At 30.2% G+C, this 8,315-nt stretch overlaps 1 protein-coding gene across 1 annotated transcript in view; it reads left to right on the top strand.

Annotated features, from left to right (window-relative positions):
* LOC106458991 overlaps window positions 1-8,315 on the top strand; it is a 34,018-nt gene that overhangs the window by 609 nt on the left and 25,094 nt on the right. The window lies entirely within an intron of this gene.

Genomic DNA, 8,315 nt, shown 5'->3' with positions numbered 1-8,315 from the left:
TATATATATATACTATATAGTAATAACATTAATACTACCTACCCTACTAGACGTAGTAGTTATTAGTATATATATATATATATATATATATATATATATTACCACAATACGAAATCTAAGTTTTCGTTTACAGTGAATAATCCGAAACCTGGAGAAGAAATATGAATTTTACATATATGAACAAAATTATCAAAGAATATTAAGTTATATACCACCATTGTTTAGACTGCAAATGAAATTTTTTTCACAGCTACCGTTACTCACATAAATTAACTTTTAAAATTATTAGAATGATAAAACATACTTGGAAAAGCCAGGCTCGACTTCTGAATAGTTATATATTTATTCTTAAAGTATTTTTAATAATGTACTCATTGACACATGTAGACATTTAAAACTAATCACCGTGTTCACTGAATGCTCGTAGAAAGTTGACAAATATCAGTGAAGAGGTTCGGTGGCATTTATACCCTTGTTTCTTCTGTATATCGCAATAGTGTAGTATTTTAAACAAATATTAGCTCTGGTATACTGCAGTGAAAGTGTGTATGTAACCTGAAACATACGTGACCTTTAATATTTTAAAAAGAAATAGTTATTTTTACTTTATAAAATGTATCAATATAACAAGTATTTCTAAGAAAGAAGAGACAATGTGATAAAACTATCAAACATCCTGAAACATATAAGGTATTTAGAATAATTTATTGAGGCTAAAATGTGCTGCCACATCTCATGTGAGTACGTACATGTTTTGAAAAGGCTAAACAAGCTTGAAGTAGAATTATACTAACAGTAAAACTTATAGGTTTAAGGTATAATATTGCAATGCGAAAATCCAATTACACGGATAAAACATTTAAGTAGTGAATATTAACATTTTAATGTTTACGACGTTATTTTAACTATAATTTTATGTCCAAATACTTATCCTGTAATAATGTTAAACTTTTGGGAAATTCGTTACATCTATAAGCCAGAATTTGCATCTGGAAATACGTAAAATTTATATTCCACATTACATATACAAATAGAAATTTATTCAAACCTATTTATATTAAACTAAATAAATATAACAGACTAACCACATTTTTGCTATTTCTAAAGCAGTTACATGAGTGCATATATGTCATTGAATTACTTCATGTGTATATATTTAACGTACAGTTTTTCCGGACAAGATTAGATCTATATCAGGTAATGTGTCTCAAAAAGACACATTTCACGTATTCTTAACAAAAACTTTTTTGTCATCTCAATTTTTGGGACATATTATATTCTATTAAAATACTTGTACAATTTCAGTTTCAATACATTTTTGTGATCTTTGCAGCCTGACGTTGTCTTCTAAGAAGAAATTAGTCAGTGACATATTAACATATTTTTATGTTTTTTACGTGATACCAAACCTCAGAATTTCCTTGAGGGCACAATATGGTCAGGAGACAACTCAGTTTCAAGTAACCTTTGGAAATGTTAAAATTTGACGAGCTTTCAACAATACACCTTTTTTGTGTGTAATTTTCTCTTTTAAATATTATTTTAGTCAAATTTCAAATCAATTTGGTTGCCGAACTCCCTAGTATGTAGAAAAATTGTATTGTCGTTTTTAATCTCTTTTATTTTATTAGCGATTTTTCAAGCTTCACACGCGTAAACTTTTTCACACGATTGTAAAATTACAGTGTAAAAACCTTGTTATTTATTTATCCACCACTGATGTTAGAGTACTTATAAATGACTTTAAAATGATAATTATTCTATCGAAAGATTTAATATATGTTTTATAATGTAATCGATGCATTGTAGCTTCTTATTTAATAACAAGTTTACATAATTGTCTTTGATAAGGTTTTCTTTGCTTCAAGATCGTAATTTTTAATTAATCGTATTATCATTGTTTAAAAATAAAAATAAAAAATAGTTTTTTTACCTTCTTTATCTAGTTGTGCGGGGTGGCATATTCGTTAGGCTCTTAGGAACAAAAACTCAATAAATGTTTTCACAGTTTTATGGTGTCGTGAAAAACGTGTACGTACATAACATAGAGGGTTACCGATTTCCGGTAGATAGAGAGGACAAGCTCGTTATCTGTTCTTGTTTTCTATAAAAATGTCTTCAAATTGGAGTTAATTGTTGTTGTTTTTTCTATTGAACTTGTAACTTTAACTTGTGAAGCTGGTTTATGTTGCTGAAAAAGGATTGATAGTCATTTGTTTAGCAAATGAGAAAATATGTGACATATATATATGAAAATCAAGAAATCTTAGGAATGTTAATGTTTGATGAATGGTGTTGCTCATATTGAAAACACATTAAAAACATTATTACACACTACTGAACATAGTTGACCCCATAGCCATACCATATATTTGTCTAAAATATTGTCCCAAACAAGCGTGTCAGTTTTTGTATGTATGCGTGATTCTTTACAGTAGGAGTCGCCTGTTGGCGTTAAATTTCAACAATAAACACACAGCACACAGTTCTACTTGTTTTAAAGTAATATATCAAAACAAAGTCAAACATATATACAAATGTTCGACTCACAGTTGTATCCAGAGCTTTAAGTAATCGTCTTTTTTTCGTCAAAATTCCACATATGTTGGTTCAGTTACTTTATAACACAATTGACAAGATGAAATATTCTTCTCTACTCTGTTGTTACAATACAATATGCGATACTTTCACCTTTAAAAAAGCGCAACTATACGCTCTTTACGGCTAAATTCACAATCACACAGTCTAGATCTACCTATCTTTATCTAACTATTTTACTAGAATTACATCTTGAACATGGAATAATAGCCTAACAGAGGCCTAGAACTTTCCACACACTATGAGAAGTTATGATACAATAATACTCAGCTAACACAACAAGAAAACTTCAGAAGGTTCGAGTAACATGACACCAAATCGCAACAATAGAACTAACTACACAATGAATGGAATAATATACCTAACAGAGGCCTAGAAATTTCCACACACTATGAGAAGTTATGATACAATAATACTCAGCTAACACAACAAGTAAAATTCAGAAGGTTCGAGTAACATGACACCAAATCGCAACAATAGAACTAACTACACAATGAGTAAAACTTGTCATAACTGTCGTTTTTAAAAATAACTTTAATACTCGCGCTATATAAATTATCTAAATCATAAGTTCACATTAAACTTAAAATGAAACAGTCATGTATATCTAACAAAACGAAACATTTTTTATACACAAATCTCAATAATAGGAATTAAAGTATTAACTGCAACAACGTGCCTTCACTTATGTAAGGAATCTTTATTTGATCGACAAAGTATACATTGTTTTGAATTTGTGATGATATAGTTTTTCCAAAAAGGGTGACAAATATTGTGCTACCCGTGTAGCTAAAGAATGCATAATTGAACTCATGTGAGAATGATAGGCCTTAGGGACAGTTAGCTTTATGTACAAATATTAACAATTGGCGGTTGTTTCGGTATAAGAACTTCCAAGGTGAAAACTCAGAAGATTACGGGGGTGCTCAGAAGCTTTAACTTATCTTCACCCCGCTCCTGATGGAGATAAGAGGCTGTATGTGGTTTTGAGTAAATGGTTTATCTATGGTAGGGAGTAATTAGTACGTTTCAAATCGAAAAAGGGGTAGTCGCACTTGTGGTCAGCAGGGTATCCTGGACACGATCCTCTGGGAAAAGCTTGAAATATAACCCGTAAAATGACACTCACCACCAGTATGTGCCAGTGATGTAAGAGAGACAAAAATGAAAAATAATGGTCATTTCTCTTTTTGAAATTCTGTAGTTTCAGAGATTAAAAGTGGTAGGCGATAGAAAAGTCGTAAAATCGATAACCAGTATGGTTGGCAACTAACAATGCGTTTGGAGATTTTTAAAAGATTTGGCCAATAATCTAGGACATTACGAAGGAATTTACTAAAACTGGATACTTTCTTAAGAAAAGATTGGATTTTAGTTGTTGTTTTTTGTATAAATATTCTGCTCTAGTAATGGATCTGTTTTTGTTTTCTTATAGGTGATTTTGTCCAAAATAACAATATGATTCGATTTACCTTATATAGGATTTATAACATTCAAGTTTATTTTTAATTTTCTTAATGCTTCAGTAAGGCAATGGGGGATGGATGGAACACTTATTTAATTACATCATGTGCTGCTTATGCGTCCTGTTAAGAAGTTTAAAGAGTGCTCGGATTTTGACTTAGAGGATTTATGGTTCATTACCTGTTGCCGCTAAAACTTCTGTAGATTGTAAGATGTAGAAAATAACTCATTAATTATTGATTTTATCTTCTTCTTAATTTTTAAGACTTAATGTTTAAGGTGTCCAAATGGCAGTTCATGATTCTTACTGAGTAGTAATAATTTTTTTGGATGGATGATCTTATTCTTCAAACAGTTGAATAATAATTGTTGTTATAGTTTTCTCTGTTTTCAGTAGAGTAGCTTCATGTAATTTCTGATAATTTCTGTAAATGACCTTAATCTCATGACGATGTTTGAAAAGTGTGAATATTATCATAGTAGTAAATAAAAAATATCAAAGGAATATTAGAGCAAGCTTTGTATCAACTATTACATGAAAACTTGGCCCTTAAATAAATGCAAGTGAAAATAATTTTAAAGTCACGTATACATACCCTAACCCCATTAGAAAGAACATAAATTCAAATAAATCTATTCTGGAAAACAAAAAACAAGGTGTTTATATCGTACTTTCTCAGTCTTTTGAAAAAATTTAAGTGGGCGTAACTTGAGGAAACGTAGACTCAAGAAATACAGAACATAAAAAAGGCTTTAAAATGGCTACATCAATAACATAATGAGGGATTCTGACCACCAGGTTGATTGGAAATAAACTAAATAATCAATAAAACAGAACATTTTTTAAGTTCTTTTGTTAAAAGTTTGCCAAATTTGAATATCTCTGAAGATTATCTTGTTTATAAAAATGCTCTAAGTCTGTGTACATCAGAATGATTCGTTAGTAATCTTTTGAATAATTTTCGAACGATGCATTTTTCTTTGCATATCAGATACGCCGCTCATGAAATCTCCTCTGCCAAACTTTTGATTAGATCCGCTTTGTACACAATAGTGTTTTGTTAAACTTCAACGCATTTGGTGTTCATCGTTAACAGAAAAATGTACGCGTTCTCCTGGTCGACTTCTCATCCTACCTGTGGTTAGCTATCACATGTTCTATTTGTCAAGTACCATTTGTTAATTTCCTTAACAGCGCTCTATGGCATCATGTTTTGCCGAGTCTTTAAGTTTCTTAGTATTTATCTTTTCTCAATCTTTCATCTTTGGCTGTTGCCTAGCAACCTATTTGCGTTATTTGCATACCTGGCCGGGGATCTTAAGTATATAACTATATACAGTCACTGACGTGTGACAACCAGACTAGAGAACTAGACTTCCCGTATAGCACCTTTATTACTGACGCAACAATATATAAAGGAAATCGTTATAGTGGAACGAATTTCATTACCATTTATGGAATGTTGAGGCATACAGACTCTTCCAACCTGTTGATTATTACACACATAAGTGTCCTGTTGTCTGGGAAACCAGAGAACGTTTGTATATATATATATATAAATTGCCATTTGCGACGTAGTTTTGTTTTTATTGTTCTTGTTGTTTATTTAGTTTTAAAACGACAGAACAACTATGACCTTTTATAAAAAAGTTATATATTCTTATATTTACAATATGCTGTAAAAAACAAATTTTTAAAAGTTTTTATCATCTCGGATTGAAAAACTTTGATTCAATGAAAGTCTTTATTATTTTATTTTTCATACACGCTGAAGGTGATTTTAACTAATCTTCATGTTGTAAAAGCGCATGGCCATTGTATTTTAGCTTACTTTTTCATAATAATATTTTGTACTTTCATACAATCAACAGGAGTAACTAAGCTACATGATGCTTTAGATTTAACTCATATTTTTTATGAGTTTATAGCGAAATAAAGTGGTAGACAGGAAATATGGCTGAACTTTTTATATCCAGATCTACATGTTTATCAGTGGTGAGCTAGCTTAAACTATTATATGTTAACCCTGATGAAGTCACAAAGGCGAAACGTTGGTTAAAATAAAAAAAAAATCTTTTATATATTTCTGGAGTATAAAGGTAGTTTTTCTATTTTTTTTATTAGCTTGAAATAAATTTTAGAAGTCGAATTTGAGGAATAATTTCGAAAGTTGTAGATAAAGAATTTTGCGTTAAAAATAATTCAAGATGTTTTGTTATTTACATATAAGAAAACATTCGTTAAAATTACAAAGTGATAATCGAATTTGCAGAATAAAACGTTTCACAGCCAAAGTTTAAAAGTTACAGAATAACATCTACAAAAGTACACGTAAGCAATATTGTAAAATTAATTTAGTTATCCTTTCATCAAATTATTTAGTACGAAAATAAAAACACTAACTTTTTGCATTATCATTTATTTTAATAATAACTACAACAATACGGCACATAATAAACAATTAAATAAAGTTACAGATTTGAAAGGCATAAAAACTTAAAATTCAAAACGTTTTAATCCACAAATTTTTAGCTCTATAACTGAACAATTTTGCAAGAATGCTAATCAGAAGTATGTAAGTCTACCGACTTAGAATTGTTTATTTTCTAATCTTCCGTACCTTTATTCATTGCTATTATATCTTAACTTTAACCTACCTGTATTTAGCCGAATGTTGGATAACACTGTTTTAGATGAAGTTGAAGTAGTTTTTACATTAGGGCCAGGTAGGTGTTTATGTACCTTTGACATTATGCTTACTTTCAAGGTTGTTACAAATATAAGGTTGGTTTGCAAATACCGAAAAAGAACATTGTGAAGCTTTGTAGAAACTACAGTAGTAATAATCAGAAAATCCGTTTAATTTCGACGTTTAAATTTATATGCAAGGATTTAGGAAACACGTTGAACGTTTTAAATGAGAACAAATGGCTGAGAAGTGGAAACTAAGGTACAGTGGTATTAATGTTCATGTTGTGGATATATTTTTGATACTAACTAGGGCCAGTGGCTTGATTACGGATATTTTTTCTTGAAGAAGTATTAGTCTACTCATTGTTTTACATTATGAAGAGTTCTTGTAATGCTCTGTTTTGTTTTTACATAAAAATGTTTCTGTTTTAATATGCTTAAATTCGAGGTATTGAGTCGGTCGCAATTAGGCCTAACACTGGTAACTTTAAACCAAATTCTCTTTGATTATTTCAATGAATACATAATTCAGAAAGGCATGTTTTAATACTACAATGCATATAACATACCCTAAATAAAGGGAGATGTGGAAATCGTTGAAACCTGTTTTTAATTCTGTCATACAAATATGAACAGTGAAAATAACAGATATTACATATATAATTATGATATCCGCCCTCTACACACGACAACTTTATAAATACGATACAAACATGCTTATTATGAGGTATTTTGATATTTTAAGGTTAAACCTTTAGGGCTAACAATCTATTACATCACCAACAGATATACCACCTGCACAGCCTACTCACGGAATTTAAACAAGTTTTAGTCTTGAGCATAAAAAAAATATTGTTTTCGGGTTACACGTAATGTGAAGGTCGAATTTGTGTTGAAGGGAGACACAGGAGGATTAAAACGTTTTGAATTTTAAGTTAATGTATATTTTGCCTTTCAAATCTGTAACTTTATTTAATTGTTTATTATGTGTCTTAAAAACTAATTTAAATAAATATTCATTGTTTTTTTTTTTAATTTTCGTCCAATAGTATATTTACATTCAAAGATTACCATTAATTACTATGATATCTACACCTGTAATACAATACCAGCATCTTATTTGTTAATTGCTGAATTTTTTAGTATTTAATACAAAAGAAATTTAAAAACAATAAATAATGTGGGAAGCCGAATGGACAGAATTTATATGTAATGTTTAATCTAAACCTAAGATTCTGTTTACAACTCTGTTAATATATTAGGTCGTCAAGAAATTAATGTCGTTTTGGAACACTTTCATTAACCACCCACCAAAAAACGTACATCACCATCTAAACATCACGTTAGTGTAGCTTATATAATATGTAAAGTTTAACATACTCTAATCCCTTATAGTGATGGCACATGACGAGACACTCATTTGGCATGTAATGCTGTTTGAATACAAAAAGGGAGACAACGCCTCTGTAACCACAAAGAATATCAAAGAAGTTTATGGAAATGTTTTGAAGGTTCGTAAGTGTCTCCCGGCATGGCCAGGTGGTTAAGGCACTCTACTCGC

Source organism: Limulus polyphemus, unplaced genomic scaffold (genome assembly GCF_000517525.1).
Source record: "Limulus polyphemus unplaced genomic scaffold, Limulus_polyphemus-2.1.2 Scaffold542, whole genome shotgun sequence".
NCBI lineage: Eukaryota > Metazoa > Arthropoda > Merostomata > Xiphosura > Limulidae > Limulus > Limulus polyphemus.
Note: the sequence above shows the minus strand (reverse complement) of the source record. Positions and strands in the feature narration are given on the sequence as shown.